Here is a 21,812-nt window from a genome sequence, read left to right on the forward strand (position 1 = left end):
TGAAGGAAAGCCTCAAATGACTAAGGGCTTATAGTCACCTATTAATAAATTTTTATGTTAGAAAAACCTAAAATTTTATGGAAAGTAAAGTGACAATAAAGTTAATTTCTCAAGTATTGCTGTGTTAAAATAATCAGAAATTAATGAATTAATGGAAATAAAATTTCATTATTAAGAATGGCAACTGAAGAATTCCTTGGGGTTATTATTACAAAGACACTTGGTGGAAATGAACTAAATGTGTGTCACTTCAAATGGTACAAAACACAAGGACACAGACTTCTTACACAGGATCATGCCACCTACACAGCTAAGCCATTGATTTTTTTTCTTTTTTTGTGGAAGGGGATATCATTAGTACTTTGTTAATCCCTCACAATTTGTTTGTCAAGTTGCCTGTATTTCCTATTAATAGAGAAGAGGAAATTCCTTTTCTGACCTTGCAAATGATGATTTTCTTTCTTGAAGCATGAGATTTGATTGCCCTTGCAATCTTGGCTCACACTTACTGCCTGCATTGTGAATAACAGTTCCTCTCTCAGTTGTAGTGTTTGACTCTATGACCTCCCACAGAAATGAATTCCAAATACAGACCATGCATTAGAAAATGGAGATGGGATTTCTTTGATACTAGATAGTAGTAGTATTGAGCTAGGAACATCCTGCTCTGATTTCTCTATAAATGCACATTTGTCTGGGTTAGAGTGTAGATATCCAAATAGTTGCGGGAAGCATTTGCCCTATGAAATTGTACTTAAAATTCACAGAGTGGATACCAATGTACCTTTTTGTCCCTACATGGATTAGAGGAAATAGAGAATATTTTGCCAATAAACCTAGCTGGAGGAAAGCAGCTATTTTGGTAATCTATCAATTCAGACTTTTGTTTCTGGAATGTGTGATGTTTTCTGTGGAACCAGGACAAAAGTTGATCTTTGCTTTATTAATTATTTGACAATAAAAATATTTGCACAGTGCTTTGTAGTTTATAATGAGATTTTTCTGGTCTAATTAAAGTTATCTCATTTCATTTTCTTAATAGTCCTCAAAGCAGGTATTATTTTTATTTATTTTTATTGGTTTTTTTTGTTTGTTTGTTTTTTTTTGGTATACATCCGATTTATATTATTGGTGTGTTTTTATTGGTATATTTTTATTTTTATTGGTATACATCCCTATCAATTATGAGAATGATATTGGGAGGGAATATATAAAATGCTCAGGAAAGCAACTGTTTTGAATATTTTTAGACACTTTGGAAGGGCTTATTTGGATATAAGCAGAACACTCACTACAAGTCAAACTTATCAATTTTTCTGTGTCTCCTAAGAAATGTTACCACAGTTTGAAAAAATTGACATTGCTAATCTTGTTGCAGTTGGTGTGCATATTTGAATATGAAAAAAGACAATTCAAAACATTTATAATGAAACATTTCAGTGTTTCATGTTCTTTCTTCTCCAATTTGTCTGAATTTGAAAGGCTATACTTCACTGTTTCAAGAAAGATTAAAAATGGGTATTTTCAGTCAAATGTATAGAAGCAGAGAGTAGAGTGATGGTTGCCAGTGGCTGGTGGTGGAAATGAGGAATGAGGAGATTTTGGAAAAAGAATACAATATTTCAGTTAACAGGATTAAGTTCATGAAATCTATTGTACAACATGGTGACCATAGTCAAAAACAATGTATTGGCCAGGCGCGGTGGCTCACGCCTGTAATCCCAGCACTTTGGGAGGCCGAGGCGGGCAGATCACAAGGTCAGGAGATCAAGACCATCCTGGCTAACATGGTGAAACCCTGTCTCTACTAAAAAAAAAAAAAAAAAAATGCAAAAAATTAGCGGGGCATGATGGCGGGTGCCTGTAGTCCCAGCTACTCAGGAGGCTGAGGCAGGAGAATGGCGTGAACCTGGGAGGCAGAGCTTGCAGTGAGCCGAGATTATACCACTGCACTCCAGCCTGGGTGACAGAGCGAGACTCCATCTCAAAAACAAAAAAATACAATAAAATAAAATAAAAACAATGTTTTGTATATTTGAAAATTGCTAAGAGAATAGATTTTAGGTGTTCTCATCGCAAAAAATAATAAATATATGAGATAATGCATGGGTTAATGAGCTTGATTTAGCCATTCTGCAATATGTACATATTTCAGAACATCATATTGCACACCAAAAATATATACAAATTTTATTTGTCTTTAAATAAAAACAAGTGTTTTTCTTATTAACATATGTTATAGCTACTTTTTTATTGTAGTAAAATACCACAATATAAACTTTACCATTTTAAATCATTTTTAATCGATCAGTTCTGTGGCATAAGAATATTCACATTGTTCTACCACCATCATTGCCATGCATTTCTAGACAGTTTTCACCTTTCCAAACTGCAACTCTGTACATTAAGTTCTAAGCCTCCATTTGCCCCTGCCCTCAACCCTGGCAACCACCATTCTGCTTCCTGTTTTTTAGGAATTTGATTACTCTAGATAACTCGTAAATTGAATCACACAATATTTGTCCTTTTGTGCTTGGCTTATTTCACTTGGCATAATGTCTTCAAGGTTTACCCATGTTTAGCATATATCAGAATTTTCTTCCCTTAGGCCTGAATAATATTCCATTGCACATATATATATATATTTTATTCATTTATCCATATATATGTATGTATATATATGTGTGTGTGTGTATATATATATATATATATATATATATATATATTTCTTTTTTTTTTGAGAAAGGGTCTTGCTCTTTCTCTGTAACCTTGAACTCCTGGGCTCAAGTGATCCTCCCACTTCAGCCTCGAGAGTAGCTAGGACTACAAGTGTAGTCCTACCATGCCCAGCTCATTTTTTAATTTTCATTTTTTATGTTTTGTGGAGAGGGAATCTTGCTTTGTTGCCCAGTCTGGTCTCAAACTCCTGGCTTTAAGCGATCCTCCCAGCTTGGCCTCCCAAAGTGCCAGGATTAGAGATGTGAGCCACCCACCTGGCCAGTTAAAACACTTTTAACTGAATAATTTTATTTATAATTTAATTTATTTATAATTTAGCTGAATAATTTTATTCTTTAAAATACTATTGAAAAATCTAAGTGGGTAAACTTATTTTTATAAGATGGTGGAAATATGGATATGATTATTTATATATTTTTATCATCTTTCATTCCTGTGATATTCTTGAAGTATTTTATTTGCAAACATTATTGTTTTAACTTGAAAGTCTTAATATTTATTGAGCATCTATGTGCAGTATGAAATATGTCTCATAAAATCTGGAACATCTGGCAACACATTGGTTCACTTTTTCACACAGCATTTTGTGCAGCTGAGTGGCAGTTATCATTTTAAAATCATTTTTAAACAGAATTTGCATTCTTCAGTGGAACACAGATTTTATATTTTCTACCTTTCTTATTTTTACATGCCTAGACTGACACAGACCTGTCCCTGGGCTATGCTTGACATGTGTCTAGTCCAAATGAAGACATGTTGCAAATGTAAAATTCACACTGGACTTCAAAGATTTAGTATGAAAAAAGATGGCAATATAGCCCATTAATACTTTTTGTATTAATTATATGTATAAATAATTACATTTTTGGTAAAGAAAATATATTACTAAAATAAATTTTACCTGTTTCTTTTTACTGCAGCTACTAGATAATTTAAAATTACATGTGTGCCTCACATTAAATTATTGTTCAGTACTGATCTCAGTGTTTATAGTCCAATTCAGGGGTTGCTAAGCCTGGGGGCCAGATTTGACTGGCCACGTGTTTTGATATGATCAGAAAGTTAGAATGGTTTTCACAGATGAATATTTGTGATTGATTCGATGATAGGAAACATTAGCTTTGAACTCTAATTAAGTGAAATATTATTCTCCTAAAAGGAATTACATTCTTCTCATTAGTAGACCTGTATTTCAAAATATTGTACTCAATTAGATTTTGAATTTTGTAAAACACATCATGAAATTCTTTTCCCTCTTGTTATTTAAGTTCATATATTTTATACTTGTTTTTGCCTCTGGTGTGCAAAGCCTAAAAAGTATTTACTATCTGTTTCTTTACAGAAATAGTTTGCCAACTGCTGATCTAAATGGGCTGGGCAAGGCAAGTTTGAGAAGGAGCTAAGCATACTGGAAATGTTTTAGGTTCCAGTCAGCAAGAGTTCTAATCTTATTCACTGGTCTGACCTCTGAGTCTTAGTTTTTCTCATCTGCAAAATGACAATAATGATTTTTTTAGGGTTATATTGAAGATGAAGATACTGTATGAGATATATTGTGGACGAGGTGACTCTAATGTCTCCTCTGCCTAGAATGCTCTTCCCTTGTCCACCTCGACATGGTCACCTCTTGCCCACCTTTAGCTTCATAACTTGCTGGCTCATGGGAGCATTTACTGGTGTGGCCTCCAGCCTAGGGTAGTTTCCCTCCAAATTCCACACTTCTTTTTATGCTTGTCATACTTACTCCTACTTGTCCTATGTCTGCCTTCTTTCTAAGATGTTAAGCTCCATGAAGGAAATGTCTGGCTTGTTAACCACTGTTTCCTAACCTTGACACATAATGAGTATTCAATACATATTTTTGAATGATGTTGATGATGCAAAATTCTGTACATGTGACACAAAAAGAATTGAAAGGAAGGAGATTATTTTTTCTGTGGAGATTTCAAAGTTTGTGTCTTGAGAAATGGGTCATGTTTTGGGACAAATAGCTCAAACATACTTGACTTTCTTAAAGATAAGTGAGACAGTGCCAGCACCAGCACAGTGCCTGGCACATAGTAAGTCCTCAAGAAATTATCTCTCCTCTAATGATGGATGATGATGATGAATTCAAATATTGAACATGAAAATATCAAAGGATCTAGGTTCTAGATAAAGTGGAGAGGTCAAACTTTTTGGAAGCAAAATGGAATCCATTTCAGACTAAGTAAATTAGTCCTCCTTAGTATCCAAATTCAAACCATTGTGAACAACAAAAGTTTTAGCTTTTTTGAAAAATGGACAGGATTAGAAATGCGGGACAGTAAAAATTTAGAATCCAAATCGGGTTCTGAAAGTCAGAACTAAGTAAAAATAAATCTTCTGAGGTTATATATTAGTTACAAGCTTATACAATAAATGTCCGTTTGCCTAAAAATGCTTCTGGTCAGAGTGGTAACTGGCAGAACACAAGGCTGAACACCTGGGAAGAACCACATAGTAGGGCATAGTAATGCATCCACATTAGCCTTTCACAGCAGGAATGGACACTTGGGCTCCAGAGAGGACGGAGCCAGTAATGAAATCCAGTGCCAGGGTTCCCTTTTACAGCCTTTTCTAACCTTATATATTGTAAAAGGCCAGCTTTGCATGATGAAGATGGCTTCAGACAATGGACTCTTTATCCTCCTTTATTTATATTTATATATTGCACCAGACTTCAGGGCTTTCCAGAATTTCTTTTAATAATTCTATATATCCCAGCCATAATTTTCACTACAGCTCTGTTCAGGTTAACTGGTATTTGTTAAATATCTATTCTGTGCTAGGCATGAGAGATGTAGAGATGAATACATACTAAGAGCCTACTTTAGAGGAGCTCAGTCTGGTAGAAGGGATCAACATGTAAGAGACACCACTTACCACTGTGATAAGTGCTGTGATAGCACACTGCATAATTAATATAGGAGCACAGTAGAGGGTATCAAAGATGGGCTCCTGGGCCTAGGACTGAGAAGTCAGAGCAGGCTTCCTGGAGGTAAACCAGAGCAGAGTCTGAGTGTATGTGTGAGTGTTAGTTGAGGGAGAGCATTTGTATTAGTCTGTTCTCATACTGCTATAAATAACTACCTGAGACTGGGTAATTTATGAAGAAAAGAGGTTTAATTGACTCACAGTTCCATAGGCTGTAGAAGAAGCATGGCCAGGGAGGCCTCAGGAAACTTACCATCATGGAGGAAGGTGAAGGGGAAGCAGGCACCTTCTTCACATGCCGGAGCAGGAGAGAGAGAGTGAGGGGAAGTGCCACACACTGTTTAATAACCAGATCTTGTGAGAACTCACTCGCTATCGTGAGAATAGCAAGGGAGAAATCTGCCCCCATGATCTGATCACCTCCCACCAGGTCCCTCCCCCAACACTGGTGATTACAATTCAACACGGGATTTGGGTGTGGACACAGAGCCAAACCATATTATTATAGGCAGAGCAACAGTTTGAACAGTGGCACAGGTGTGAGTGTGTGTGTGTGTGCATGACACTGTGTGAATCATACAGCATAGAGTTATGGTAATCTGCGTGTGTGTGTGTGTGTGTGTGTGTGTGTGTGTGTGTGTTTTAAGACTGAGTCTGGCTCTATCACCCAGGCTGGAGTGCAGTGGCACAATCTCAGCATACTGCAACCTCTGCATCCTGGGTTCAAATGATTCTTGTGCCTCAGCCTTCCGAGTAGCTGGGATTACAGGCGCCCACCACCATGCCCGGCTGATTTTTGTATTTTTAGTAGAGATGGGGTTTCACCATGTTGGACAGGCTGGTCTGGAACTCCTGACCTCAAGTGATCCGCCCGCCTCGGCCTCCCAAAATACTGGGATTACACGCGTAAGCCACCGTGACTGGCCAGTAATCTACTTTTTATCCTTATATTCTCCACAACCCACAACAGAATTTATGGTTATAACAAGTAATTACAGTGGGAATTCCCAGAGTGGGGAAGGAGCTTGATAATGCGATGGGGGTTTGAAGAGTAGATTTTGAGAGTCTCTCATAATTTCAGGATGTAGGGGCGTTGATGACCTGAGACAGTTGTATAACATGAGAATAACTGTGACATAGCGTAAGGGCAAGTCAGAGTTGTAAGGAAGGGGATGGGAGAAGAGGCAGATGAGGAGGGAGAAGCCAGATAGTAATGCCATGATAAAGAGCTTGGGTTTTTAAGCTGTAGGCAGTAGGGAGTCACGGAGGGGTTTGGAGTGGACAGTGACATTGTCAGATTTTTGTCTTCCATTAGAGCTCAAAAACCAGCTAAATCCAAAATATAGGTATATGTATGGTTTAGCCTGCTCAAGGTTTAAACATTTTTTGACCCAGTATTGAGAATATATCCAAACTTTAGAGTCTGTATTCCCTTATGGCAACAATATATAGAGATAAATGGCAGCTGGGCCACTGGATGGAGAAAGAAACCATCTTTCTCTCAGTTCCCACACATTAAAGCCCATGGAAAGATTCCCGAGTGTTCCAATTTTGCTCATTCCTGAACTAATTATGCCGTTCTGTGGTTAGTCAGGACTGAGCCAATTAGCCCGCCCCATTGTGGCATGGTTTGCCATGATTGTTGTCTCTTGACTAGGACCAAATGAAATGGGAAGACTCAGTAGCCTCTTGGATGGCCACAGGTGCAAAGTGGAGGTGTAGGCACACCACAAGACAGTAGAAAGTAGAAAGACAGTAAATAATTTCAACAAATGTGTGAGCTGATGTGTTCGAGCTGTGAATACACTGTTTTGGTGACACAAAGTAGATGACAGACTGCCTCAGGAAAGGCGACCCAAAGAGATTAGAGGACTTTAGTAAGCAGAGAAATAGTGGAAGAGAATTTTCCCAAAACGCTCCTAGAATTTACTTGTTATCTCTGCCTAATTATTTCACTCTCAGCAACTCCTGATTTGAACAGTAGGTCACATGTTTACCCTGTATAGAGCAACACTGTGGTGGAGACTTTTAGCTTTCCATTAGAATCACTCCTTTCTTTTTTTGAAATACAACTATACTCTATCTCCCAGCCTGACTTACAGTTGGAAATGGCCATGTGACTAAGTTCTCTCCAAAGGAGCGGAGGCAAAAATGATGCGTCCCCAATAGTGACAGAGTTAAGGATTATGAAAATAAAGACAATGTTCTTCTATCCCTATTCCAAACTTCTTGTGTCGCAAGTCTAATTTGCACTGTGATGAGGAGAGAGCTTTCAATTAGACATGAAATGAAAAAATTGAACCAGGTTGAATGAAAATTATTCGTATTTAATTTTATTTTTAATTGACAAATAATAATTATATTTATGAGGTACGATGTGATGTTATGAGACACACACACATATCATGGAATGATTACATCAAGTGAATTAACATGTCCATTACTACATAATTATCACTGTTTTGTGGTGAGAACATTTAAAATTTTGAAATATATACAACATATTATTAACTACGGTCACCATGCTGTGCAATAGATCACTAAAACTTATACCTTCTAATGGAAACTTTGTACCTTTTGACCTTTGTACCTTTCGATAACTATAGGTGACTAGATAGTTATAGGTCTGCTTAAGATGTTTTTAAGGAACATTTGAATGCATTGCTATGCAAAATAAGCAAGCTGTCAACTAATATGGCGATGTGATACCGTTTCTGTAAACATAACATCATGTACTTTACATGTACCTGTATTTCTATACATGTGCCTAGGAAAATGTCTAAAATATTAAATACAAAACTGTTAATAGCACCTCTGAGTATTCATTAATTGTTGTATTGTATTAGAATAGATTAGTGGATATTTTCAGTACAAAAAAAAATGACATTGGGTGCTGTTTTTGATAATCCTAGAGATGAAGTAGAGGTTAGGTAAGTTTCATTAATAATTGCAGACAGCCAGTGGATCTTTATCCAGTTTCTTTTTTGTATAATCTTCCAAAATGAATTCTCGTAGATTAAAGGCTCCAAATGTAATTTGTTTTCTCATTAGGTCATAAAAAATCATAATAGAATTCTGATTTTTGACTCTGAGCTTTCATAATTTTATGCTTCAATTTGAATTAAAAAATTGCCAGTTTGTTACTATCTAGCTATTTTTTCATTTTATCGTATTTTCTGATGTATCCAAGACAAAATTAAAAATCATAAGTGGCTGAAGTTAGACATGCCTGGATTTGAATCCTAGTTTTTCAATTTTCTTTGCCTTGTGTTCATGAGCATGCTACTTAACTTCTTTAAGCATCATTTACACAAACGTGCTGAAGTTATTTTGAGAGCTGAGTGATACAGTGTATCCGCCGTGCCCAGAACAGTGTGACAGAGTAGGCAGTGAGTATCCCACCCTTTTCTCTTACTCATCTTTGTTTTCATTTCCGTTCACTTTTAAGAAGCAGGAAATATAGTTTAATGCAATTCTTAAATAAGAATTTATTAATCTTGCATTGCCTGACACAATTTACACTACTTTCTTTTTTTGATTCTCACAAAAGTTTAGTAGCCTGTTGGCAATTTTAAAAGCAAAGGTGATAATAGTTTATCTCCTTTTGTCTATTTTTATAAATTTTAGGCTTTTTTTGAATTATATTTGATCTTTTAAAAATAGAGAAGAAATAAGGGAAAAAGCAATTATGTTGGAGAAAGTGTGGACATAGATTAGATGATAAGAAATAAGTACAGTAGTAAATTAGATGTATTGGTGGGTGACAAGGAAAGGAGTATTAAAAAGAGGCTTTCTTATTACAAAATTAATGCATCTCTTTCTCTTTATACAGATGGAAAGATAGATAGATAGATAGATAGATAGATATTGTAGGAAATTTAGTTGAGTAAAGCTGATATAAATTAAAAAGAAAGAGGGTTATCCTACTCATCATGGCCTCACCATTCTGAGTAGCTATTCCCAATATTTTGGCGTATGCCCTTTTTATATATACTGATCCATATTTAAAATTTTATTTACTTTTTGAGACTTGATTTTTCATTTAATGTAATGACATTATTTCCCATTGTTAAATATTTCATGGCATTATTTTAAATAGATGATGATATTCTACCCTACTGGTTTATTTTACTAATCCCCTTATTTTTGAACATTTACATAGCATGCAATCCTTTTACTATTGCAAGCAATGTTTTGTCATCCTCTTAGTCAATCTTTGGGTGCATATTCGTAGTTATTTCCTGTTGACAAATTTTTAGAAGTGGAATTTCTGGCAAATTAAAACCACAATGAGAGATGCCACATTACTTCTGGAAGAATGGCCATAATTAAAAAGTCAACAAACGATAGCTGTTAGTGTAGATGTGGTGAAAAGGCAACACTTTTAAATTGCTGGTGGGAATGTAAATTAGTACACCCACCGTGGAAAACAGTATGGAGATTCCTTAAAGAACTAAAAGTAGAACAACCATTTGATCCAGCAATCCTACTGTGTCTGGAATTTATTCCTTCGGGTGGGTTCTTGGTCTTGCTGACTTCAAGAATGAAGCTGTGGACCCTTGCGGCGAGTGTTACAGCTCTTAAAGATGGTGTGTCCGGAGTTTGTTCCTTCAAATGTTCAGAGCTGTCCAGAGTTTCTTCCTTCGGGTGGGTTCGTGGTCTTGCTGACTTCTGGAGTGAAGCCGCAGACCTTCGCAGTGAGTGATACAGCTCTTAAAGGTGGCGCGTCTGGAGTTGTTTGTTCCTCCCGGTGGGTTCATGGTCTCGCCGACTTCAGGAATGAAGCCACAGACCCTCATGGTGAGTGTTATGGCTCACAAAGTTAGTGCAGACCCAAAGAGTGAGCAGCAGCAAGATTAATTGTGAAGAGCAAAAGAATAAAGCTTCCACAGCGTGGAAGGGGACCCGAGCAGGTTGCCACTGCTGGGCGGGTTGCTGCTGCTGGCTGGGGTGGCCAGCTTTTATTCTCTTATTTGGCCCTGCCCACATCCTGCTGATTGGTCCATTTTACAGAGTGCTGATTGGTGCGTTTACAATCCTTTAGCTAGACACAGAGCACTGATTGGTGCATTTACTATCCTCTAGCTAGACAGAAAAGTTCTCCAAGTGCCCACTCGACCCAGGAAGTCCAGCTGGCTTCACCTCTCACTACTACTGGGTACTTACCCAAAGGAAAAGAAGTCATTGTAAGAAAAAGCCACATGCACATATGCATGTTTATAACAGCACAATTTGCAGGTGCCCATCAACCAATGAGTGGATTAAGAAAACGTGGTATATATACACCATAAAATACTACTCAGCCATAAAAAGGAATAAAATAATGTCATTTGCAACAACTTGGATGGAGCTGGAGGCCATTATTCTAAGTGAGGTAACTCAGTAATGGAAAAATAAATATCATATGTTCTCATTTATAAGTGGGAGCTAAGCTTTGAGGATGCGAAGGCATAAGAGTAATATAATGGCCTTTGGGGACTTGGGGGGAAGTTGGGAGGGGGTGAGGGATAAAATACTACATATTGGGCACAGTGTATACTGCTCGGGTGACAGGTGCACCAAAATCTCAGAAATCACCACTAAAGAACTTATCCATGTAACCGAAAACCACCCGTACCTTGAAAACTATTGAAATAAAAAAAGAAGTGGAATTTCTGGATCAAAGAGACTGTGAACATTTTTTTTTTTTTTGAGACGGAGTCTTTCTCTGTATAAAAGAAACCATCATAATATTTGATAATCAGCAAACCAAAGCATAACAACCATTTTAAAAGAGTATTATTTTAAAAGGGTTATACTTTGTCTAAAAGGACCAAAAAGGGAATTCTCCAAAACTTACTTAGCACTTAAAGAAACTTATTTATTTATTTATTTTAGTTTATTTTTTGAGACAGGGTGTTTCTTGCTCTGTTGTCCAGGCTAGAGTGCAGTGGTACAGTCTTGGCTCACTGCAACCTCCACCTCCAGGCTCAAGCGATTATCCCATGCCCGGCTAGTTTTTTGTATTTTTGGTAGAGATGGGGTTTTGCCATGTTGCCCAGGCTGGTCTCGAACTCCTGAGCTCAAGTGATCCGCCCACCTCGGCCTCCCAGACTATTGGGATTACAAGTGTGAGCCACGGCGCCCGGCCTTAAATGGCTTTTAAGATCTTTTTCCGTTGCTGTTTTTTTTTTTTTTTTGGTAATAATAAATTCTAGCTCTTACACATTCTGTGAAGAAAATGGTTCTAAATTAGTCCTGACTCAGTAGCCAGATTATAAACTTTTTGCTTAGATATTCCGCCATGATCAGGAATGCCATGTGCCCTAACCTGAACTCAGCTTGCCCTCTCAAACTGCCTCTCTACTGCATTTCTTCCACGACCACTCTGAGTTTTGGAGGAACTGTGCTCTGCAAGCACAGTGACCTAGCCAGGCCAATCAGCCTCTCTCTTAAGAGATAGTCATGAAGGGAGCCACTTAGAGGCATAAAGAATTAGAGAAAATCTGTACCATTAGCAGCACTGTAAAGAGACTGTTCCTTAGATCGAGATGTCTGGAGTGATTCCCACTCTCTGCAGACTCTTTCTTTGGCCTTCCCTTGAATTCCATGGGCTACCACCTGCCATCCTATTAAATTCTGGTTTTGCGTAAGTTAGCCTGGATCAGCTCCCATTGATTGCAACCCATCAGCCCTAATAGATATGTCACATATGTCCTCACAGTAAATGTCCCATGAATTTAGAAGATCTGAGCGAGTATCTATTCCTTGGAACCTAAGGTATCCAACTCAAATATCTTAATCATGTCACAAGTTTAAAGAAGTCCTTCATATATTATAATGGTTAATATAACCAGTGTAATGATTTTTAAATTATCAATGTGCTTTTCTTTCAGGCCTTTGCAAGTACAAAGCTGCCAAAACTAGCCCCCAGGCATCTGTAGAGCTTGTCACAATAATATTGTTGCTGAGTGTTCAATGGAATTGTGCAACAAGACAATATCCTTGCAAAGAAGGCTGTTTCCTTGAGAGAGGATTTGCCTCTCAAGAAAAACCTTTACTCCTCCCAATTAGCATATACACAGTTAAACTTAGAAGGCTCAGCCCACAAATTTCCCCCTTTAAAGTTAACAGTAGGACTCTGTCTGTTGTTGAACCTTTGCTGGAGTGAGGAATAAGAAAGAAACAACACAGAAATAAAATTTCAGCCCCTTCTGTCCTAGAGGAAATACAGGAAGAAGTCTAAGAAAAGGGAGAAGAAAACTCCAACAGCCAGATAAGTGAGTCCTAAATGCTCCTTCTGCAGGATGTGGCTTAGGGAGGAAGGCAAGTACCAGGTAAATGAAAACAAGTGCTCAGGCAGAAGGGACTTCTGCCCCACTCCCCTTAATATTGAGACACAGGAAGAAGCTATTCTGTAGCAACCTAGGATACAGCCACCTCGACACGATGGCATATCAAAGGCAGGCAGAAGGAGGCCTGACATTTTCTGAACCACGCTTGGTTTTCATGTGTCCTAGGTCGTGGAAGTAACTGAGAGTTAAGCTGGGAAGTTTGTCACAGGATATTGGCATAGTCAAGGAAAGATGGCTCTATGGTGATGATAGTGTCACAGACCAGTTAAGCCAAGGTCAAGTGGGTGTTTCAGCCGGAGGTTAGAAGGAGTTTCTAATAACACAGGAAGTCAAGTTTAGGTTGGATCATCTAGGAAGCACCACCATAAAAAATGCCTGAGTCAAAAGAATGGGCCATAAGTTCACACGCTGCAGGCCAGTGGGGCATCCAGCAGCCAAGTGAACATGGGCCATCCTTCCATCGACTAGCAGCTGCTGTGCCAATGTGTACATTCAAAAGGGCAGCACAACATCAGAGGCCCCTTCCCCCCAACACCTTGAGGATATGAAAGCCACACAACCCCTTCTTCCATATTGCACCTTAAGTAAACCAACAGGGAAAAGGAGAGGCTTTCTGAGAGAAATCATGACCTAAAATAGCTATTTAAATGACTAGGGCTGGGCATGGTGGCTCACACCTATATTCCCAGCCCTTTGGGAGGCCAAAGTGGGCAGATCACCTGAGGTCAGGAGTTCAAGACCAGCCTGGCCAACATGGTGAAACCCCATCTCTACTAAAAATACAAAAAAAAAAAAAAAATAGCCAGGCATGGTGGTGCAAGCAGGTAATCCTAGCTACTCGGGAGGCTGAGGTCAAAGAATCCTTGAACCTGGGAGGTGGAGGTTGCAGTGAGCCGATATTGTGCCACTGCACTCTAGTCTGGGCAACAGAGCGAGACTCCTTCTCAAAAAAAAAAAAAAAAGACTGGATTAAACTAAGCTTTAAACTGATTTAGACATTCAGTTATTTTGCCCCCATTATCCAGTGGGTGACAGCTCAGGAAGAAAGTAATATTAGTGTCTAACTCAGTCATTTGGTTATTTTGCCACAAATTATATACATGCATGTGATGTAATGTATTGATAGACTAAGCCAAGGAACAAAGACAAAACAGGATTTATAAGACAAAGGAGAGGAATAAAATGCAGCCACACTGCACATCTTTAGGGTAATAAGCTGGCACTTACCAAATTGAGAAGGACAATCAAGTGTATCAAATAAAACATCGTAAGTTGTTTATGAATTCTCCAAAACATCTTGAGAGTTCAGCTGAGAATCACGTCTGCCAGGCTGTCTCTGTATTCTTTCTGCTCACGCTGCCACTTCAGTGAGGCCAGTCCTGCATACTTTTCCTCACTCAAATTTCTCATTACTCTACCCAAAGAGAAGAACCACATTTTCTCTGTGCATTTCTCACCTACTAAAGTAATTATCTGAATCAAAGAACTGGAGAACTGCATTCAGAATTCTGGAATCCTGAAAAAATAAGCCAGATAGGCCACCACCCTTATAGAGCAGAGTGTGAATGTCGTTTAAGCTGGGCATGACGTACCTTTCAGCTCCAATAAGGCTACTTCCGGTCATTACCTAGTAAACATCTCTTCAGACTGGTTTCCTCAACGCGCTCGTTCCTATCTTCCAGTATTTCTCCTGCCTCTCTGCCCATCTGGTATGGACTCCATCATCCAGACAAACCCCATCAATCCTTTGTGGCCCAATATTGGTCCAGCCTCATCCATGAAGCTCTGTCTGGCTCCGTCCTCTCACCATATGCATACAGATATGTAGTTCATTACTTTTCTAAAATCCAAAAAAAATCTGAATTTCCACAATACATCGAGCATCAAGGGCTCAGATAGGGATTGTGGCCCAAATTTCAAATCAACTAGGAAAGAGTGAATTATGAAATAGGTACTGTTGACTATCACTTTAGAAGAACATGTTGGAGGCATTTTTTTACTTCACACACTTTTGGTAACTTAAATATTTAAATATAATAATAAAAGTTATAGAAGGTAATGTAGCTGGAGTCATAAAGTCTAAAAAGGAAACGGGTCTTTCTAAGTCTAATATGGATAGAATTAATGAAATGAATGTCTGGAACTATACCTCAAAAAGGAACTTTAATAACATCAAAAGCAACAATATACTGAGAAAATATTTGCAATGTGACAATAAGTTAATATGCTTAATATGTGAAGTGCACTTTCAGACAGATTTTTAAAATCATTCATAAAAAGGTAAAAACCAAGGAAAGTAAGAGCAAAGAAAGTAAACATACAACATAAAAGAAAAAATACATATAACAAAAGAAAATACATACAAAAAAGTTCAATATTACTACTAATAGAATAATTCAAACTAAAACAATGAGATGATGTGTTTTAACTTACCAAACGGTCAAAAAATTTGATGGATGATAAAGATTAGTGGATTTAAGGACTAGTGAATACAGGGAAACTGATGTTTTTATTTATAGCTAGTGAAAACATAAATGCTACAACTATGTAGTGGAAAATTTGTCAAAGAATATCAGACCTTAAACATTTGTACAGTCTTTGGCCGGGCACAGTGGTTCATGCCTGCAATCCCAGCTCTTTGGGAAGCCGAGGCTGGTGGATCACCTGCTCAGGAGTTTGATACCAGCCTAAGCAACATGGTGAAACCCCATCTCTAAAAAAAAAAAACAAAAAAATTAGCCAGGCATGGTGGCACGTGCCTGTAGTCCCAGCTACTAGGGAGGCTGAGGCAGGAGAATCACTTTAACCTGGGAGGCGGAGGTTGCAGTGAGCCAAGATTGTACCACTGCACTCTAGCCTGGACAACAGAGCAAGAAAGACCCTGTCTCAAAAAATAAAATAAAATAAAATAAAAAAGTAAGTAAGTTTCTTTAAGTGCTAAGTAAGTTTTGGAGAATTCCCTTTTTTGTCCTTTTAGACAAATTATAACCCTTTTAAAATAATACTCTTTTAAAATGGTTGTTATGTTTTGGTTTGCTGATTATCAAATATTATGATGGTTTCTTTTATACCTTCTCTCTTAAACTGCCCTCAAGAAGCTACAGGCTGTGATCAAAGTAGCGTCATTCAAAGAATTAGCAAGGATAGGAGAGGAATCCCTGGCTTTGGAAGCTTGGGCTGCATTAACCATCACTATTGCTCAATGTCTTAGAGCTAATTTATGGCAGAGCCAGAATTCACAGCCAGTTATAAATGAAAGGTTTCTATCTCTTCCCCAAGATGAGAAGTGGCACTCTTGAATTTCTTTATAGAGGGACTTAAGTGAGATTGCGTTACTAAAAGTAGGAGCTAGGTCAGGACTTAGTAAAGGCATCTCTAAGATTGCCACTGAGTTAGGCATGTATAGCTTGAGGGAATGTAATTGAGCCAATGCAGAGCTGAGAACTGAGTCTTCAGTTCTGCCTGCATTGTAAGACTGGGCTCTTGGCACATATGCTCCACTTAAATTTAAGTTCAGAAATAGATTAAGTATGGATTCACACTAACTATCTAGCCCTTTGCTTCCCAAAGGAATGAATCATTCCTTCTACTACTTTAGCTGATTGGATCAGCCATGCCCTTTCTCTCTGCTTCTTCCTCAAGGTTCAGCTTGTCTTCTCCCCTCCCTCTCCCAAAGCTATGTCCAGCCACTTCACTCATTTTACTTAGAACTAGTTTCATCATGTAATTAATTATTAATTAAAAATAATAAACATATTGCTTATTAATGATGCCCCATATTACCACTTCTCATCTTTTTCTAGCCAGATACTACCTATTATTTATGCTTCTCCATCTCCAGCCACTCCATCTCTAAATAATATTTCTGTCCTTCTTACTTATAGATTGTATTGTTTATGTGTCCATTTGGCCATTATGATGTGCCTTGTGTCATATATTGTTTCTCACTTCCTATTGTTTTTTAATTGTCTCCTTAACCATATTGCACTTTACTGTTAACTATTTGTATCTGGAAAAATGTCTAGTAGTTTGTTGCGTGTGGAAACAGGTCATATTATTTAATGCTGTGATTTTCTAAATTATGAGGGAAAGTGCGATCAATTTAGCTCAGCTCAGGTTCCCAACTCCCTCCTTGCCCACAACTACAATTTTAATCAAGAGCTAAGCTTTTGTAAAAATTTTAGAGACTAAAAGACAAAAAAAGACCATTTATTAAACTTGCCCAGCTTAATTATAAACCTTGAAACCCAGTCTTGTGCTTCTTCATAGTCCCTAGTCTGATTCCGAATTAATAGTAGGTATTTAACAATTATTAAGATCAAATAAATAAGATTATAATATCTTATTAATTTTAGGAATTTAAAAAACATTTAAATTAATTTTAAGTCAAAGATAGTTGGAATATATCCTTAATTTATCACAAATGTTGAGCACATAAAGTCATTCTTTAAAGAAATTCTGTTATCCTAAAATATACCTTCTTTATGAACTTATATGTGTAATACAGATAAATAAAAGAAGCATATGTGTATACACACACACACACATCCTTTGAAAACTCCATTTGATAGTCTCAAGAATCAACCTTACTATTTATGGCAGGAACAGATTGCATTTATTTGATATGTTGACCTTTCCACCAGTTTGATTTTATACATCTGAACTTTTCAAACCAGTGCCTGGATTTTGGATTCATTTTTGTGGACAGGTAGGCAACCAAAAATATCAGTCCTGTCCAATTTGAAAGGGTACAGACTCATTTATTGTTTAATTCTTTTACCAAATATTTTTTGTGTGGCCACTCTTAATTCCAGTAATGCATTTCCAGATACAAATTAACTAGGTTGACCAAATTCAGAGTTTTCTGGACATCCATATACCAAATAGTGGCTTCCCCCACTCTCCCAGCAGCCACCTCCCGTTCCCATACATAAATGGCAGCCAGCAATGGCTAGAAACAAAGGACTCTCTCCCAGTCCCTGAATACAGTGACATTCATTCTGAGAGAAGCTGGGGCAGCTCTTTGAAAGCCAACTTCTTCAGCTTGACAATAACACACAATGAGTTATTGACTTGTTTATATACGGAGCTCTTTTCAGTAACTAACTCTGACTCCCACAGTCTGGACAAATGATTGATTTCGTGGTTAGAAAAAGAGAAAGCTCTCGCGCTAAACTCTGTAGTGCAAACTACTTCTTCTCCATTTGTTCTGTAACTGAATAGGACCTTATTAAAATGCACTTTCCAAAAAAATACCTGCAGCTGGCCTTTATAACCATGTTTTGTATATATAAATAAGTAATTTGTCCCAGTCTTTTGTATATTAGCAGACCATTGGGAAACTTGTCAATATATATGAAGGCTGATTATCGTGTTGTTTCTGCTAAAACAGTATTACCTATATTGATCTGCATGTAAAATATGGATCAAATATTTATTAATAGATCAACTAATCTATTGATCTCATGAAAACCTTGGATTTTTTTATATTAATAGATTCACTTTTCTTGTTGGGTCATGTTGATTCATTAAGCACATTTTATATAACACATATCATATACTTCACATTTGAATCATTAGCTATTCTTAATACAGAGAAACCAACATGCAGAACTATAGTTCAGAGCAATGAGAGTTTGGTTGGAATAAAAGGCTTTTCCCCCTTTGGCTAGTACCTATCTGGAATTTCAATATGAATTAGATAGACACAACACACTAGCTGGTTAAATTACTGTACCTTTTCTAAAGATATTAATAATTGAACTCTAGAGTTACTATAGTATTTTTCTCCTATAAAATAGATTTTTAAAGATCTTAACATGTTGTTAAAATTTTTACACAATCTGTGTTATTTTTCTAAGCACACTTTAAAATATTTTGGGGAGAGTTAAAAAGAAAACCCATCAGTCTGAGTGATGCACGTAAGAAGGGATCACTGCTGTTCTGACTGTATTTCTCCAGCAGGAGGTCTTGAGTCCGTTTTCCCCTCTAGGATGTCCATAAAAGAGCTTCCTGAGCCAGCAAACATTTGAAGAATTCCTCAGAATTAAGAGCACTTTTAATTATGGTCACAAGGAGCTACATGTTTTAAAAAGAACTATATATTACTAAACTATGACCCCTTAGGGCTTTGAAGAGGGCACAATGCCTGAAACCTTAGTATTAATAGTTTTAAGTAAACTGATATAGTTTGGAAGGTAACAACCAATGGAAATTGTTTCATTGGAATCTGTTACTTCAGGTACACCTTTGTGAATTTTTTCCCTTAGTTTCTAAACTAACTGCTTAATGTGAATTTATTCCTTTTTATCTTCTGTTTGTCTAACCAGACCATTTTCCTGAAAAAATTTTGTTCAGTTTTCTTTGACAGAGCCATTATGTTTCTTGTTTCTTTCATTTTGGATACTGTTCTTGATTAGTTTCTTGATTGTTCTATTCTGGTTCCCATTAGTATTGAATGAACCCAACTTTAACCTAAGTATGTATGGCTAATGTTTGTTACAAGTTTAAAAAATCTTAGCAGCAAGGCCCGACAAAAATGATGAATGAAACCTTCCTGTTTAGCTTGTTAGATTTTCACGCACACAATGACTGTTTGAAGATGCTTTCTTATATTTAAAAGGGACAAGATATATTTAGAACCAAGTGACTTGATTTCCTCCTCCCCTATATGGTGGGGATTTGATTTTTCAGTTATTTACAAATTTTATCCACCTTTCTGTTTCCAATTTTTAATTTTTGAAATCTCTACCCTTCTTAACACATGAAAAATCAACCTCAGAATTATCAAACCCATTGACAAAAAGTTATTTCATATATTTTAGATAAGAACAGCAAATTGAAAGCATATAGTTTTATTTTAATGAAGAAACAGGATATTCTCATTAAAGGTGACAGGAGAGAAGAATCTTACCGTTGTTACCATGTCATGGGATTTGAGGGAAAGATGCTGTTAGCACTGCATATTATTAATACCTCAGGCTGAAAATGCCCTTTCTTAATTTGACTTTTTACTTTCAGTGATTTCCTCTAAATGATTTCATTAAAATGTATCTTTTGGAATGCCTTGTCTATTTCTAGAAAAGGACCCATGTGTGTATCCTTATATTTTGGTGACCATTTATTTCTTAACATCTTACTGCACTTCCCTTTTGGGACTATGCTGTGATGCTTTTCAGTAGCATTGGTCTGTTTTCCCCCTTTTATGTAGATTAGCTAGTGCTTCTTTAGTAGTTGAATTTTAGAGTGGAGGTGATTTTTTTTCCAACTGTGGTGCTTTCAAAGGTAAAGAATTCCCACCTTTTAAATAAAAAGTTCCTTGGCAGCAGTTCTAAATGTCACGGCCCTGAAAACTCATTAGCATTGGCCTCACCTGCTGTGGCACCAAAGAGTTTCATGGCTGTGTTTTTGTTTTGTTTTGCTTCCCTTTAAGAAAGATCTGTTCTGAAAGTTTTTGCATTTGGAAATAAATTTTGTAAAGCATAGATGAACTTGGTAAATATTCTCCAGTCCCTCTCTTCTATACCCGTTTCCTCTCAACATGAGAGCTCCCCTGATCAAATAAACAGACGCTTGAGACCAATATGTTGTGCCATGGTTCACACCTAGGCTTCCATGTGTGGAAGTTGAGCTTGATACTTAAGTTTTCTTAGTATTAAGGGCTTTTTTGTATATCCCTTGGAAATAGTTTCACATAATGATTTTTCAAAAACTGTTTATCACTGATTCTCAGTCTAGGGCAGGGATTGGCCAACCACTGCTTGTTGGCCAAATTCAGCCTGCCACATGTTGTTATTATTGTTTTTTAAAGTTTTGTTGAAGCATAGTCATGCTCATATACATATATATACATGACTCTGCCATTGTAGCATGAAATAGATATGTATATATGTGTATATATATATATAGTGTGTGTATATATATATATATATATAGTGTCTATTTCATGCTACAGTGGCAGAGTCAAGTAATTGCAGCAGAGATTGTATTCTCCCGCCGCCCCCACAAAGCCTAAAATATTTACGATCTGGCCCTTTACAGAAACATTTCCCAGCTCCTTATCTAGGGTGATCATCAGAATCACCAAAAGATTTCTGGGCCTTTTCTCTCTAACAAAACAGAATCTCTGATATACTTTGCTGTGTCTCATATCATCAGATGAAGTGTCTACAAGTTTAATACTATTATTCTAGTATATATGCACATCTAGATTCAAGAGGTCATATTTTTGAACCTCCCTTCCTCTATTTTATGCCAAATATAGGAGTAAGTCTTCAGGTAGGGTTTGGATTAAAGATTTATGTTCACTCAAACATGATTTTCCAGGCATACAATTGAGAAAGCTTACTTAAAATAACAACACTAACAAAACAAAATGTAAAAACATGGTCGTTATTCATTTTTACTCCAATCCTCAATAAGGAAATATGGTATGGCAAGTCCGTTGCTAAAGAATTATTAAATATTCCAATTCAGAGCGTTCTCTATTAGGCTCTTGTTCTCTATTAATGTCAGTCTGTTGAGCAAATATTATTTTGGGAGTTTAACATCATTTTTGTTTGAAAATAAGAATTTCATATAAAACATAACAATTTCATGTTTAGCATGAAAATAGCATTTGTTTCTGTAAGGATTATTTATAAAGAAATATAGAATGGGCCACATTCATTTTTTTGTAACACATGGGTTGGCAGCAGTAGTAGAAGACCTTTATCTAGCTTTGTAAATGGAGGAGGTTCAAAGTAACTGTTTATGTATTTAGATATATGATCCTTTGTCATGAAG

At 37.0% G+C, this 21,812-nt stretch overlaps 1 protein-coding gene across 3 annotated transcripts in view; it reads left to right on the forward strand.

Annotated features, from left to right (window-relative positions):
- DCDC1 (doublecortin domain containing 1) overlaps positions 1 to 21,812 on the forward strand; it is a 515,544-nt gene that overhangs the window by 202,776 nt on the left and 290,956 nt on the right. The gene's annotated exons all lie outside the window — the stretch shown is intronic.

The sequence above is a fragment of the Pongo pygmaeus genome, chromosome 9 (assembly GCF_028885625.2).
Source record: "Pongo pygmaeus isolate AG05252 chromosome 9, NHGRI_mPonPyg2-v2.0_pri, whole genome shotgun sequence".
Classification (NCBI taxonomy): Eukaryota; Metazoa; Chordata; class Mammalia; order Primates; family Hominidae; genus Pongo; species Pongo pygmaeus.